The 14,957-nt window shown below is 54.6% G+C and overlaps 1 pseudogene; it reads left to right on the forward strand.

Moving 5' to 3' along the window:
• The window catches only part of LOC130107461 (uridine-cytidine kinase-like 1), a 41,934-nt pseudogene that overhangs the window by 18,742 nt on the left and 8,235 nt on the right, over positions 1-14,957 (forward strand).

The following is a 14,957-nucleotide window of genomic DNA, read 5'->3' on the forward strand; positions in this document are numbered from 1 at the left end:
CGAGCGTCGTCATATTCGAGGGAATCATGTCCTTTGCAGACAAAGAGCTTCTTCAGGTAAGGCGGCGTGGTGGTCTTCCTCACCTTTCCCTGGCCCGGAAACACCCAACCCGACATTTTAACTCCTAATGAGGTCCAGTCGGTTTACTTGTCTTGCCCACCGTCACGATAACCGGGGGGTTTTGTCCCTCCCCCCCCTCCCTCCCCCCTGCAGCTGCTGGATATGAAGATCTTTGTGGATGCGGACTCTGACATTCGGCTGGTCCGGCGCCTCCGCAGGGACATCACGGAGCGGGGGCGGGACATCGAGGGGGTCATCAAGCTGTACAACAAGTTTGTCAAGCCGGCGTTCGAGCAGTACATCGAGCCGGCCATGAGGCTGGCCGACATCGTCGTGCCCCGAGGTGAGCTCACTTCTTCCTCCCCTCTCTCTCCTCACTTCTTCCTCCCCTCTCTCTCCTCACTTCTTCCTCCCCTCTCTCTCCTCACTTCTTCCTCCCCTCTCTCTCCTCACTTCTTCCTCCCCTCTCTCTCCTCACTTCTTCCTCCCCTCTCTCTCCTCACTTCTTCCTCCCCTCTCTCTCCTCATTTCTTCCTCCCCTCTCTCTCCTCACTTCTTCCTCCCCTCTCTCTCCTCACTTCTTCCTCCCCCCCTCTCCTTACTTCTTCCTCCCCTCTCTCTCCTCACTTCTTCCTCCCCTCTCTCTCCTCACTTCCTCCTCCCCTCTCTCTCCTCACTTCTTCCTCCCCTCACTTCTTCCTCCCCTCTCTCTCCTCACTTCTTCCTCCCCTCTCTCCTCACTTCTTCCTCCCCTCTCTCTCATTACTTCTCTCTCTCTCCCTCTCTCGTTTTCCGTCCATCCTTCTCTTTTATCTCCTCACTCAGTCTGCCGTCCTCCCTGTCAACATGTCTCCTTCTCTTTCTCTGCCAGGATGTGTCTTTATCACTCCTTCTTTTCCAGCCCCACCCTTCAACTCTCTCCCCTCCAGCTGTTTTCCCTCTCCTCCCCCACTCTCTATCTCTCTCATCCCTACTTACTGTTCCTCTCTCCTCACTTCCCCCCCCCTCTTCTTACTTCTTCCTCCCCCCTCTCTCCTCATTTCTTCCTCCCCTCTCTCTCCTCACTTCTTCCCCCCCTCTCCTTACTTCTTCCTCCCCTCTCTCTCCTCATTTCTTCCTCCCCTCTCTCTCCTCACTTCTTCCCCCCCTCTCCTTACTTCTTCCTCCCCTCTCTCTCCTCACTTCTTCCTCCCCTCTCTCTCCTCACTTCTTCCTCCCGTCTCTCTCCTCACTTCTTCCTCCCCTCTCTCTCCTTACTTCTCCCTCCCCTCTCTCCTCACTTCTTCCTCCCCTCTCTCTCCTCACTCTCCTCACTTCTTCCTCCCCTCTCTCTCCTCACTTCTTCCTCCCCTGTCTCTCCTCACTTCTTCCTCCCCTCTCTCTCCTCACTTCCTCCTCCCCTCTCTCTCCTCATTTCTTCCTCCCCTCTCTCTCCTCACTTCTTCCTCCCCTCTCTCTCCTCACTTCTTCCTCCCCTCTCTCTCCTCACTTCTTCCTCCCCTGTCTCTCCTCACTTCTTCCTCCCCTCTCTCTCCTCACTTCCTCCTCCCCTCTCTCCTCATTTCTTCCTCCCCTCTCTCTCCTCACTTCTTCCTCCCCTCTCTCTCCTCACTTCTTCCTCCCCTCTCTCTCCTCACTTCTTCCTCCCCTCTCTCTCCTTACTTCTTCCTCCCCTCTCTCTCCTCACTTCTTCCTCCCCTCTCTCCTCACTTCTTCCTCCCCTCTCTCTCCTTACTTCTTCCTCCCCTCTCTCTCCTTACTTCTTCCTCCCCTCTCTCTCCTCACTTCTTCCTCCCCTCTCTCTCCTCACTTCTTCCTCCCCTCTCTCTCCTCACTTCTTCCTCCCCTCTCTCTCCTCAGTTCTTCCTCCCCTCTCTCCTCACTTCTTCCTCCCCTCTCTCTCCTTACTTCTTCCTCCCCTCTCTCTCCTCACTTCTTCCTCCCCTCTCTCTCCTCACTTCTTCCTCCCCTCTCTCTCCTCACTTCTTCCTCCCCTCTCTCTCCTCACTTCCTCCTCCCCTCTCTCTCCTCACTTCTTCCTCCCCTCTCTCCCCTCACTTCTTCCTCCCCTCTCTCTCCTCACTTCTTCCTCCCCTCTCTCTCCTCACTTCCTCCTCCCCTCTCTCTCCTCACTTCTTCCTCCCCTCACTTCTTCCTCCCCTCTCTCTCCTCACTTCTTCCTCCCCTCTCTCTCCTTACTTCTTCCTCCCCTCTCTCTCCTCACTTCTTCCTCCCCTCTCTCCTCACTTCTTCCTCCCCTCTCTCTCATTACTTCTCTCTCTCTCCCTCTCTCGTTTTCCGTCCATCCTTCTCTTTTATCTCCTCACTCAGTCTGCCGTCCTCCCTGTCAACATGTCTCCTTCTCTTTCTCTGCCAGGATGTGTCTTTATCACTCCTTCTTTTCCAGCCCCACCCTTCAACTCTCTCCCCTCCAGCTGTTTTCCCTCTCCTCCCCCACTCTCTATCTCTCTCATCCCTACTTACTGTTCCTCTCTCCTCACTTCTCCCCCCCCTCTCCTTACTTCTTCCTCCCCTCTCTCTCCTCATTTCTTCCTCCCCTCTCTCTCCTCACTTCTTCCCCCCCCTCCTTACTTCTTCCTCCCCTCTCTCTCCTCATTTCTTCCTCCCCTCTCTCTCCTCACTTCTCCCCCCCCTCTCCTTACTTCTTCCTCCCCTCTCTCTCCTCACTTCTTCCTCCCCTCTCTCTCCTCACTTCTTCCTCCCGTCTCTCTCCTCACTTCTTCCTCCCCTTTCTCTCCTTACTTCTTCCTCCCCTCTCTCCTCACTTCTTCCTCCCCTCTCTCTCCTCACTTCTTCCTCCCCTCTCTCTCCTCACTTCTTCCTCCCCTCTCTCTCCTCACTTCCTCCTCCCCTCTCTCTCCTCATTTCTTCCTCCCCTCTCTCTCCTCACTTCTTCCTCCCCTCTCTCTCCTCACTTCTTCCTCCCCTCTCTCTCCTCACTTCCTCCTCCCCTCTCTCTCCTCATTTCTTCCTCCCCTCTCTCTCCTCACTTCTTCCTCCCCTCTCTCTCCTCACTTCTTCCTCCCCTCTCTCTCCTCATTTCTTCCTCCCCTCTCTCTCCTCACTTCTTCCTCCCCTCTCTCTCCTCACTTCTTCCTCCCCTCTCTCTCCTTACTTCTTCCTCCCCTCTCTCTCCTCACTTCTTCCTCCCCTCTCTCCTCACTTCTTCCTCCCCTCTCTCTCATTACTTCTCTCTCTCTCCCTCTCTCGTTTTCCGTCCATCCTTCTCTTTTATCTCCTCACTCAGTCTGCCGTCCTCCCTGTCAACATGTCTCCTTCTCTTTCTCTGCCAGGATGTGTCTTTATCACTCCTTCTTTTCCAGCCCCACCCTTCAACTCTCTCCCCTCCAGCTGTTTTCCCTCTCCTCCCCCACTCTCTATCTCTCTCATCCCTACTTACTGTTCCTCTCTCCTCACTTCTCCCCCCCCTCTCCTTACTTCTTCCTCCCCTCTCTCTCCTCATTTCTTCCTCCCCTCTCTCTCCTCACTTCTTCCCCCCCCCTCCTTACTTCTTCCTCCCCTCTCTCTCCTCACCTACCTCCCCTCTCTCCCCTCACTTCTTCCTCCCCTCTCTCTCCTCACTTCTTCCTCCCCTCTCTCTCCTCACTTCCTCCTCCCCTCTCTCTCCTCACTTCTTCCTCCCCTCACTTCTTCCTCCCCTCTCTCTCCTCACTTCTTCCTCCCCTCTCTCTCCTTACTTCTTCCTCCCCTCTCTCTCCTCACTTCTTCCTCCCCTCTCTCCTCACTTCTTCCTCCCCTCTCTCTCATTACTTCTCTCTCTCTCCCTCTCTCGTTTTCCGTCCATCCTTCTCTTTTATCTCCTCACTCAGTCTGCCGTCCTCCCTGTCAACATGTCTCCTTCTCTTTCTCTGCCAGGATGTGTCTTTATCACTCCTTCTTTTCCAGCCCCACCCTTCAACTCTCTCCCCTCCAGCTGTTTTCCCTCTCCTCCCCCACTCTCTATCTCTCTCATCCCTACTTACTGTTCCTCTCTCCTCACTTCTTCCTCCCCGCTCTCTCCTCACTTCTTCCTCCCCTCTCTCTCCTCACTTCCTCCTCCCCTCTCTCTCCTCACTTCTTCCTCCCCTCACTTCTTCCTCCCCTCTCTCTCCTCACTTCTTCCTCCCCTCTCTCCTCACTTCTTCCTCCCCTCTCTCTCATTACTTCTCTCTCTCTCCCTCTCTCGTTTTCCGTCCATCCTTCTCTTTTATCTCCTCACTCAGTCTGCCGTCCTCCCTGTCAACATGTCTCCTTCTCTTTCTCTGCCAGGATGTGTCTTTATCACTCCTTCTTTTCCAGCCCCACCCTTCAACTCTCTCCCCTCCAGCTGTTTTCCCTCTCCTCCCCCACTCTCTATCTCTCTCATCCCTACTTACTGTTCCTCTCTCCTCACTTCCCCCCCCCCTCTTCTTACTTCTTCCTCCCCCCTCTCTCCTCATTTCTTCCTCCCCTCTCTCTCCTCACTTCTTCCCCCCCTCTCCTTACTTCTTCCTCCCCTCTCTCTCCTCATTTCTTCCTCCCCTCTCTCTCCTCACTTCTTCCCCCCCTCTCCTTACTTCTTCCTCCCCTCTCTCTCCTCACTTCTTCCTCCCCTCTCTCTCCTCACTTCTTCCTCCCGTCTCTCTCCTCACTTCTTCCTCCCCTCTCTCTCCTTACTTCTCCCTCCCCTCTCTCCTCACTTCTTCCTCCCCTCTCTCTCCTCACTTCTTCCTCCCCTCTCTCTCCTCACTTCTTCCTCCCCTGTCTCTCCTCACTTCTTCCTCCCCTCTCTCTCCTCACTTCCTCCTCCCCTCTCTCTCCTCATTTCTTCCTCCCCTCTCTCTCCTCACTTCTTCCTCCCCTCTCTCTCCTCACTTCTTCCTCCCCTCTCTCTCCTCACTTCTTCCTCCCCTGTCTCTCCTCACTTCTTCCTCCCCTCTCTCTCCTCACTTCCTCCTCCCCTCTCTCCTCATTTCTTCCTCCCCTCTCTCTCCTCACTTCTTCCTCCCCTCTCTCTCCTCACTTCTTCCTCCCCTCTCTCTCCTCACTTCTTCCTCCCCTCTCTCTCCTTACTTCTTCCTCCCCTCTCTCTCCTCACTTCTTCCTCCCCTCTCTCCTCACTTCTTCCTCCCCTCTCTCTCCTTACTTCTTCCTCCCCTCTCTCTCCTTACTTCTTCCTCCCCTCTCTCTCCTCACTTCTTCCTCCCCTCTCTCTCCTCACTTCTTCCTCCCCTCTCTCTCCTCACTTCTTCCTCCCCTCTCTCTCCTCAGTTCTTCCTCCCCTCTCTCCTCACTTCTTCCTCCCCTCTCTCTCCTTACTTCTTCCTCCCCTCTCTCTCCTCACTTCTTCCTCCCCTCTCTCTCCTCACTTCTTCCTCCCCTCTCTCTCCTCACTTCTTCCTCCCCTCTCTCTCCTCACTTCCTCCTCCCCTCTCTCTCCTCACTTCTTCCTCCCCTCTCTCCCCTCACTTCTTCCTCCCCTCTCTCTCCTCACTTCTTCCTCCCCTCTCTCTCCTCACTTCCTCCTCCCCTCTCTCTCCTCACTTCTTCCTCCCCTCACTTCTTCCTCCCCTCTCTCTCCTCACTTCTTCCTCCCCTCTCTCTCCTTACTTCTTCCTCCCCTCTCTCTCCTCACTTCTTCCTCCCCTCTCTCCTCACTTCTTCCTCCCCTCTCTCTCATTACTTCTCTCTCTCTCCCTCTCTTGTTTTCCGTCCATCCTTCTCTTTTATCTCCTCACTCAGTCTGCCGTCCTCCCTGTCAACATGTCTCCTTCTCTTTCTCTGCCAGGATGTGTCTTTATCACTCCTTCTTTTCCAGCCCCACCCTTCAACTCTCTCCCCTCCAGCTGTTTTCCCTCTCCTCCCCCACTCTCTATCTCTCTCATCCCTACTTACTGTTCCTCTCTCCTCACTTCTCCCCCCCCTCTCCTTACTTCTTCCTCCCCTCTCTCTCCTCATTTCTTCCTCCCCTCTCTCTCCTCACTTCTTCCCCCCCCTCCTTACTTCTTCCTCCCCTCTCTCTCCTCATTTCTTCCTCCCCTCTCTCTCCTCACTTCTCCCCCCCCCTCTCCTTACTTCTTCCTCCCCTCTCTCTCCTCACTTCTTCCTCCCCTCTCTCTCCTCACTTCTTCCTCCCGTCTCTCTCCTCACTTCTTCCTCCCCTCTCTCTCCTTACTTCTTCCTCCCCTCTCTCCTCACTTCTTCCTCCCCTCTCTCTCCTCACTTCTTCCTCCCCTCTCTCTCCTCACTTCTTCCTCCCCTCTCTCTCCTCACTTCCTCCTCCCCTCTCTCTCCTCATTTCTTCCTCCCCTCTCTCTCCTCACTTCTTCCTCCCCTCTCTCTCCTCACTTCTTCCTCCCCTCTCTCTCCTCACTTCTTCCTCCCCTCTCTCTCCTCATTTCTTCCTCCCCTCTCTCTCCTCACTTCTTCCTCCCCTCTCTCTCCTCACTTCTTCCTCCCCTCTCTCTCCTCACTTCTTCCTCCCCTCTCTCTCCTCACTTCTTTCTCCCCTCTCTCCTCACTTCTTCCTCCCCTCTCTCTCATTTCTTCTCTCTCTCTCCCTCTCTCGTTTTCCGTCCATCCTTCTCTTTTATCTCCTCACTCAGTCTGCCGTCCTCCCTGTCAACATGTCTCCTTCTCTTTCTCTGCCAGGATGTGTCTTTATCACTCCTTCTTTTCCAGCCCCACCCTTCAACTCTCTCTCCTCCAGCTGTTTTCCCTCTCCTCCCCCACTCCCTTTCTCTCCCATCCCTGCTTACTGTTCCTCTCTCCTCACTTCTCCCCCCCCTCTCTCTCCTCACTTCCCCCCCCCCCTCTCTCCTCACTTATCCCCCCCCTCCTTACTTTTCTCTATCTCGCTCTCACTCTCGTTCGTTCCTGTCCTTCGCTGCTCCCTCCTTTCTCCCGTGCTGCTCCCTGTTGAGGTGCTACACAGAAAACGCTGCCCCGCTTTCCTGAAGCCCGAGAAAAGGAAAGAAGAGTCTAGCAGAACAAGGTGGTGGTCGGGTCAGGTGGTTCAGCCGTACTGAATTGCCCCTGGGTGTGAATGAATGTGGGGGTGGGGGGGGGCCCTGTGGTGGCCCAGCGGCCTGTCCAGGGTGTCTCCCCGCCTGCCGCCCAATGACTACTGGGATAGGCTCCAGCGACCCTGAGAGCATAAGCGGCTCGGATAATGGATGGATGGATGGATGGATGGATGGACGGATGGACGGATGGATGGATGGATGGATGGATGGATGGATGGATGGATGGACGGATGGACGGACGGACGGATGGATGGACGGATGGATGGATGGATGGGTGGATGGATGTTCGTCGTGTCTCGAACAGCAGTGAGCAGCGTCAGCTGTTCGATGTCCACGTCCACTTCTACCACCCGCCATCTTCCTCTGACGTAACCCTGGAATAGCCACGGATCCTCAGCCGATCCGTGGCGCCTTGACCTGAGGCTGCAGCTGGTGTCTGCTGGCATGTCGGTGGGGGAAAGGTGCAGCACCAGATGCATTGCTGGGCTGGAGATTTGGAAGGCTCTTCACGTCATGGTGCTAGGTAGTACAGCGACTCATTAAGGAGCTTAGGATTTTTCCCTCAGTGTCATGTCAGTGATTGTCATCTGTGGTTCTGGTGTTGCCTCGACGCTGTACAAGTTGTCCAGACTTAATAGTGACCAGGTGCTTTTGGGTGATTCCATGAGACTCGGTGGTAATCTGGAATAACCGATGTTCCAGGTTTAACTTTTGTGGCGTGTGATGTGGAAATCAGTGGAAATCAGTGGAACTTGCCTTTTCGGTGATTTCTTTTACCCCCAGCAATAACAGCCATTTTGGTGTGGTTGTACCTGGCCAATTACCCCGCTCTTCCTCGCTGCTCCACCCCTTCTGCCGATCAGGGGAGGGCTGCAGACTACCACATGCCTCCTCCCATACATGTGGAGTCACCAGCGGCTTCTTTTCACCTGACAGTGAGGAGTTTCACCAGGAGGACGTAGCGGGTGGGAGGATCACGCTATTCCCCCCCAGTTCCCCCTCCCCCCCTGAACAGGCACCCCGACCGACCAGGGCAGCGCCGTGTACAGAGGGAGTCTGGCCAACTGGCTACATGGGCGCCATATTGCCTACCAAGCAGTAGGCAATATGACCCGTGTGTGCTGCTCGGAATCGCGCTCCCTTCATGACCTGTCAAGCTGCGCTTCCCCAGAAGCGAGGGGAGCGGATATTTAAACGCTCCGACATTCTGACAGCGTAAGTAGGTCAGCTGGCACCTGACAGCTCAGGCTTCATTGACCCATGACTAACAAGGGTTGATGGATTTCCAAGACATTGGTATAGGGAACCATATTACACTGGTTTAGTGAGGATCTTGAACGGCGAAAAGTCCTTTTCATGGTGATCCCTACGTAATTCATGTTTCTGTTGAGGAAGTAACGAGTAAGAGATGTCAAGGACGTGAAGTCGTGCTGGCTAGCTTTCAGACTCGGCTTTGATTGTTGACAGAAGGCAACCGACAGTTTCCCATGGGCCCCGCCCAGTTTGTGGACTGCATGTGGACTGTGGAGCGGGTTTCTGTGGCGGGGTGTGAACTGCTTATCAGCTCACACCCCGGCATCGGAGGTAGATTTACATAATCTGTCAAGCCGGTCGAGCCCAGCAGGCCGGTCGAGCCCAGTAGGCCGGTCGAGCCCAGTAGGCCGGTCGAGCCCAGCAGGCCGGTCGAGCCCAGTAGGCCGGTCGAGCCCAGCAGGCCGGTCGAGCCCAGCAGGCTGGTCGAGCCCAGCAGCTCGGTCGAGCCCAGCAGGCCGTTCGAGCCCAGTAGGCCGGTCGAGCCCAGCAGGTCGGTCGAGCCCAGTAGGCCGGTCGAGCCCAGCAGACCGGTCGAGCCCAGCAGGCCGGTCGAGCCCAGCAGCTCGGTCGAGCCCAGCAGGCCGTTCGAGCCCAGTAGGCCGGTCGAGCCCAGCAGGTCGGTCGAGCCCAGTAGGCCGGTCGAGCCCAGCAGACCGGTCGAGCCCAGTAGGCCGGTCGAGCCCAGCAGACCGGTCGAGCCCAGCAGGCCGGTCGAGCCCAGCAGCTCGGTCGAGCCCAGCAGGCCGTTCGAGCCCAGCAGGCCGGTCGAGCCCAGTAGGCCGGTCGAGCCCAGCATGCCGTTCGCGCCCAGCAGAGGCCGTTCGAGCCCAGCAGGCCGGTCGAGCCCAGCAGAGGCCGTTCGAGCCCAGCAGGCCGGTCGAGCCCAGCAGAGGCCGTTCGAGCCCAGCAGGCCGGTCGAGCCCAGCAGAGGCCATTCGAGCCCAGCAGGCCGGTCGAGCCCAGTAGGCCGGTCGAGCCCAGCAGGCCGGTCGAGCCCAGCAGCTCGGTCGAGCCCAGCGGGCCGGTCGAGCCCAGCGGGCCGGTCGAGCCCAGCAGGCCGGTCGAGCCCAGCAGCTCGGTCGAGCCCAGTAGGCCGGTCGAGCCCAGCAGACCGGTCGAGCCCAGCAGGCCGGTCGAGCCCAGCAGCTCGGTCGAGCCCAGCAGGCCGTTCGAGCCCAGCAGGCCGGTCGAGCCCAGTAGGCCGGTCGAGCCCAGCAGGCCGTTCGCGCCCAGCAGAGGCCGTTCGAGCCCAGCAGGCCGGTCGAGCCCAGCAGAGGCCGTTCGAGCCCAGCAGGCCGGTCGAGCCCAGCAGAGGCCGTTCGAGCCCAGCAGGCCGGTCGAGCCCAGCAGAGGCCATTCGAGCCCAGCAGGCCGGTCGAGCCCAGTAGGCCGGTCGAGCCCAGCAGGCCGGTCGAGCCCAGCAGCTCGGTCGAGCCCAGCGGGCCGGTCGAGCCCAGCGGGCCGGTCGAGCCCAGCAGGCCGGTCGAGCCCAGCAGGCCGGTCGAGCCCAGCAGGCCGATCGAGCCCAGCAGGCCGATCGAGCCCAGTAGGCCGGTCGTGCCCAGCAGGCCGGTCGAGCCCAGCAGGCCGGTCGAGCCCAGCAGGCCGATCGAGCCCAGTAGGCCGGTCGTGCCCAGCAGGCCGGTCGAGCCCAGCAGGCCGGTCGAGCCCAGCAGGCCGGTCGAGCCCAACAGGCCGGTCGAGCCCAACAGGCCGGTCGAGCCCAACAGGCCGGTCGAGCCCAGCAGGCCGGTCCCACCTTCTACCGTGTGTCAGTCATGCAGCACACGCCGCTGTGGAAACAAGAGATTATGGTCTGCACAATTTATTCTGCACCACTCCATGTTATGAAGAATACCAGAAATTGTGTATATTGTATCACTGAGTACCAAAGAGTGTCATTAAGTTTGAATTTTCCAACATTCAGTCAAGTGTTTAGAGTCTCAAAAATGACGTATTTTGCATCACTCATTATAGTCAGAGTACCTGAAGTGATGTCTTTTCCATCATTCAGTACCAGTACACAGCAGACATTACAGTGCCTCTCAAAAGCCTTTCTGAACAGTGTCCGGGAAGTAGACCGCTACGCTACCCGGACACCCGTGTTTCCATTTTTTAAAGGGGTGCACACACAGGGGTGAACAAATACCCCCCCCCACACACACACACAGAGTGTGTGGAACACCCCTGACGGGTATGTATGTGCATGTGTGTCTCTCTCAGGCGGGGGGAACATGGTGGCCATCGACCTCATCGTCCAGCACGTGCACAGTCAGCTGGAGGAGGTAAGTGACGGCAACGGCTCGGTGGACAACAGTTCCACCATGTGGCAGAAAAATGAAACTACTGCGGCGTTGTGCTGCAGCTGTAGCTCACTTAACATTCACGGTGGCCGTCCGTCACTCCCAGTGTTGGGAGGGTTACTGTTAAAATGTACTCCGCTACAGGTTACAGAATACATGTCACGACATGGGATTTGTAACGTATCCCGTTAGATTACTCGATGCGAGTAACGTATTCTAAATACTTTGGATTACATGTTGTGTAACAGTATATGCAGCATTCACACAATACCGCTGACTCGAGGAGGCTGTTCTGCTTCTTCTATTGCGCCAACTGGCTGAAGGCCTTTGGGTCTCCTTAAATATATATTGACAAAGCTAGAAGAGTCTGTAAACACAAAGGGGCTATGAGTTTTTATCTGGTAAAGAAAAAGAGAACTTTTCCATGTCCTTTTCTTTAGCTGTATAGGATGGAAACCCTCAGACAGAGGTGAAACTGCAGCACACTGGTTTACTGACTCTACTGTTGAACTAACGTTTCGGTGTCACTTTCACTGCATTTTGTGTCGAAATCGTCTTAAAATAAGAATGGCACCAAAGAGAAAAAAATTAAGGACTCCGTTAATTTCAAGAATGTAACTGTATGCTGAATACCATACATTTAAATTGTAACTGTATATGAATACAGTCACTCATATTTTGTATTGTAACTACGTGACGCCATTACAGGTATTCCTGATCACTTGTCAGATAGACAATATATCTGCGTTCGCTTGAATTAACCCAAATGACAGCTTCCCAGTCTGCTAGCCTTAGCTTTACTTAGCTTTACACAACTTTACATCACTTGCCCTTTAGGAAGCTGTTGTGTCATCTGTTACTCACTAGCGCCCTCTTCTGCCATTATCTTGTCTTTCTCCTGTGCCTTTGCTTCTTGATGCAGCGTGAGCTCAGTGTCAGGTATGCAGATATATATATACATATATATATATATATATATGAATATACATGAATTACTCCCCCCCCCCCCGTCTCCGCTATCTCTCCTGGCATCTGAGATTTGCCCTCTGCGCCTCTTTCTTCTGTTTTACACCCGCACACGCCCTGCTTTGTTGTGTCTTTGTGTTGGCGTGGCGGTCACAAAGTTGAGGTCGGCCTGCTGTTTCTACCCGCATCACCCCGGTCGGTTTCCCCCACAGTAAAGCAGATCTACATGGCGGTACTCGGACGGCGCTCATGCAGAATAACCTCCCCTTTCTCTCCCCCCCCTCCACCCCCCCCCGCCTCGCTCTCGTGGTCCCAGGGCCGTCCTCGCCTCCGCCCAGCAGACGCAGCCGCTGCCCCAGACGCTCAGCGTGTTGGAGAGCACGCCGCAGGTCCGAGGGATGCACACCATCATCAGGTCGACATCCGTTAGCGTGGTTAATACTGTTCTGTCCCAACACCAAGGTCGTGGGTTTGATTCCAGTCCACCTGTTTGGAGTTTGCATGTTTCCCCCCCCCCCCGTGTTAGTGGTGGTTTCCTGTCTGGGTGTGAACGTGTGCATGTTAGCTGAACTGGACACTGCAGCAAAAGAGACGATGTTATCGAGGTGTTTTATCTTGTTTTAATTCTTACACGCCTGTTTCCACATATCAAATCAAATCAATTTTATTTGTGTAGCCCAATATCACAAATTTGCCTCAGTGGGCTTAACAGCAACACAACATCCTGTCCTTAGACCCTCTCCTCGGATAAGGAACACCTCCCTAAAAAACCCCTTTAACAGGGAGAAAAACTAGGAAGAAACCTCAGGGAGAGCAGCAGAGGAGGAGGGTCTCTCCCACGATGGACAGCGTGTGATGGATGTTGTGTTGACGCAATTCACATAACACAACACTGAAAGAGGAGAACAGAATTATAATGGACACTAGAAGAACCCCGCTACAATGTAGCGGTTTGGTTCTCCACCCGTCTAAATCTCCCTCCTCTTCATCCTGCCAGCTAACCGCCTTCCCCCTGCCCCTAAACCCCCCCCCCCACTCCAACTGCCTCCCCCCAAATGCTCAGAATCATCTGGAATGCCGAGAAAAGTGGTTTTTAGCCATTTTTAGAAAATGCATGTTTTGCATAATTATGCATAATTATTATAATTTTCTGCTATTTTTCTGGTCCTCTCTGGAACAATACCTACCACCTCCAAAAAAAATGAGGATCATAAGTGCATTTGTGCAAAAATGCATATATATTACATAATGCCAAAACATTTCTAAGTCCCAGAAAAATTTTTTTTTATATAGGTGAAAAAAATCACAGATGCTCAGAATCATCTGAAATGCCGAGGAAAGCGGTTTTTAGCCATTTTTAGACAAATGCATATTTTGCATAATTTTAATTTTCTTGGATTTTCCCCTTACTCTCTGAGACAATACCTACCACCTCCAAAAAGAGTTAGGATCATAAATGCTTTAGTTTTCCGTCCCGCTATCTACACTAACTAACACACACACACACACACACACACTAACACTACACACACACACATTACGAAACGGTTGGGCATCCCTACAGACACAATTGGCCATGTCTGCGGCAGGGAAGCCGGATGTGGGGATGTGTCCTGCTCGCTGCACTAGCGCCTCCTCTGGTGGGTCGGGGTGCCTGTTCAGGGGGGGAGGGGGAACTGGGGGGGGGGATAGGGTGATCCTCCCACGCGCTACGTCCCCCCGGTGAAACTCCTCACTGTCAGGTGAAACGAAGCGGCTGGTGACTCCGCATGTACCAGAGGAGGCATGTGGTAGTCTGCCGCCCTCCCCGGATCGGCAGAGGGGGCGGAGCAACAACCGGGGATTTCTTTTCCGCTGTGGTAACAAACTCCGGATGACGAGTCTAGTAATGATGACAGAAGTTGAAGCGAGCGCTAAGCTCAGTATCCTGAGATAAGATAACAGGCCTTGATAAGGGCCTTCTTCTGCGGTGGAGTCGTAAATTGTCCATCAGTGTGAATGATGTGAGTGACTGTGTGTCGGCCCCTGTGGTGGATTGGCATGCCTCTGTCTTTAACCCAGTGCATGCTGGGAAAACCCCCCTTGCAACGCTGAGTTTGACTAAGAAGGTAAAGATAATGTTACATGGATGATGGATGGATGAGTTCATCAGCACCTTTGTTCAAATTTAAAGGATGGCTTCACTTTTTTAACCCAGATTTTAGTAAAACATGGTCAGGTATCATTAAGGATCACGAGTATGTGTCCTGGTCGCTGCACTAGCGCCTCCTCTGGCCGGTCGGGGTGCCTGTTCAGGGAGGAGGGGGAACTGGGGGGAATAGCGTGATCCTCTCACGCGCTGTGTCCCCCTGGTGAAACTCCTCCCTGTCAGGTGAAAAGAAGCGGCTGGTGACTCCACATGTATGGGAGGAGGCGTGTGGTAGTCTGCAGCCCTCCCCAGATCAGCAGAGGGGTGGAGCAGCGACCGGGGACGTCTCGGGAGAGTGGGGTAATTGGCCAAGTAATATTGGGGAGAAAAAGGGAGGGTGGGAATCATACAGACCAAAACCTGACTGACTCTTCAGCATAGGCGTTTCTAGCCCATTTTTGGGGGTGCTGCAGCACCCCTAAATTGAACCCCAGCACCCCTAAAATTGAAGAGATTTTTATTTTTTACTGTATGCCCATTTCTAATAAGCTGAAGAAATGTCAAAACCATATCCGGTATATGGCTTAAACGGAATATTTTAACAACAAAAATACAGCACCCCCCCCCCCCATGCTTCGAAAATGGTTTGATCCACCCCTCCAAATTTATCTTGCCTGGCCGGCCAGCACTCTGGGTGCTCAGCACCCCTAAAGCTCTGATCCTAGAATCGCCCCTGCTCTTCAGTAGCGAGAAAGTGACGACTTTTCTTCTCGCTGGGCTTCAACGCGGTCCAGCGGGGCGGTCGTTTAAGCCTTCCAAAATCATGATGTTTAATTTCCTTGTTTGAAAATGGGACAATAACAGTACAGTGAGACGTGTTTTAATAATGTAGCGAATTCAGGGGCAGCCACTGTACTAACCAGTCAACTAAAAGGTCCAACCCGGTAGCCAAGGGCTAGTGAGTCTACACATCCGTGGTCCTTCCCCTCCGAGATGTGTGTTGCCGCACTTCAGCATACCTCACGCCTCTGGGCGCACGTGCTTCCGATGGCTTCACGGTCTCGCCATCCCACTGCTGACGCCAATGTAGTGAGTTCAGGAGGCAGCCGGGAATCCGCCGCAGCCGGGACGTGAACCCCGGTCGACCGCACTACGGGTGGC

This window comes from Lampris incognitus, chromosome 2 (genome assembly GCF_029633865.1).
Source record: "Lampris incognitus isolate fLamInc1 chromosome 2, fLamInc1.hap2, whole genome shotgun sequence".
Lineage (NCBI taxonomy): Eukaryota > Metazoa > Chordata > Actinopteri > Lampriformes > Lampridae > Lampris > Lampris incognitus.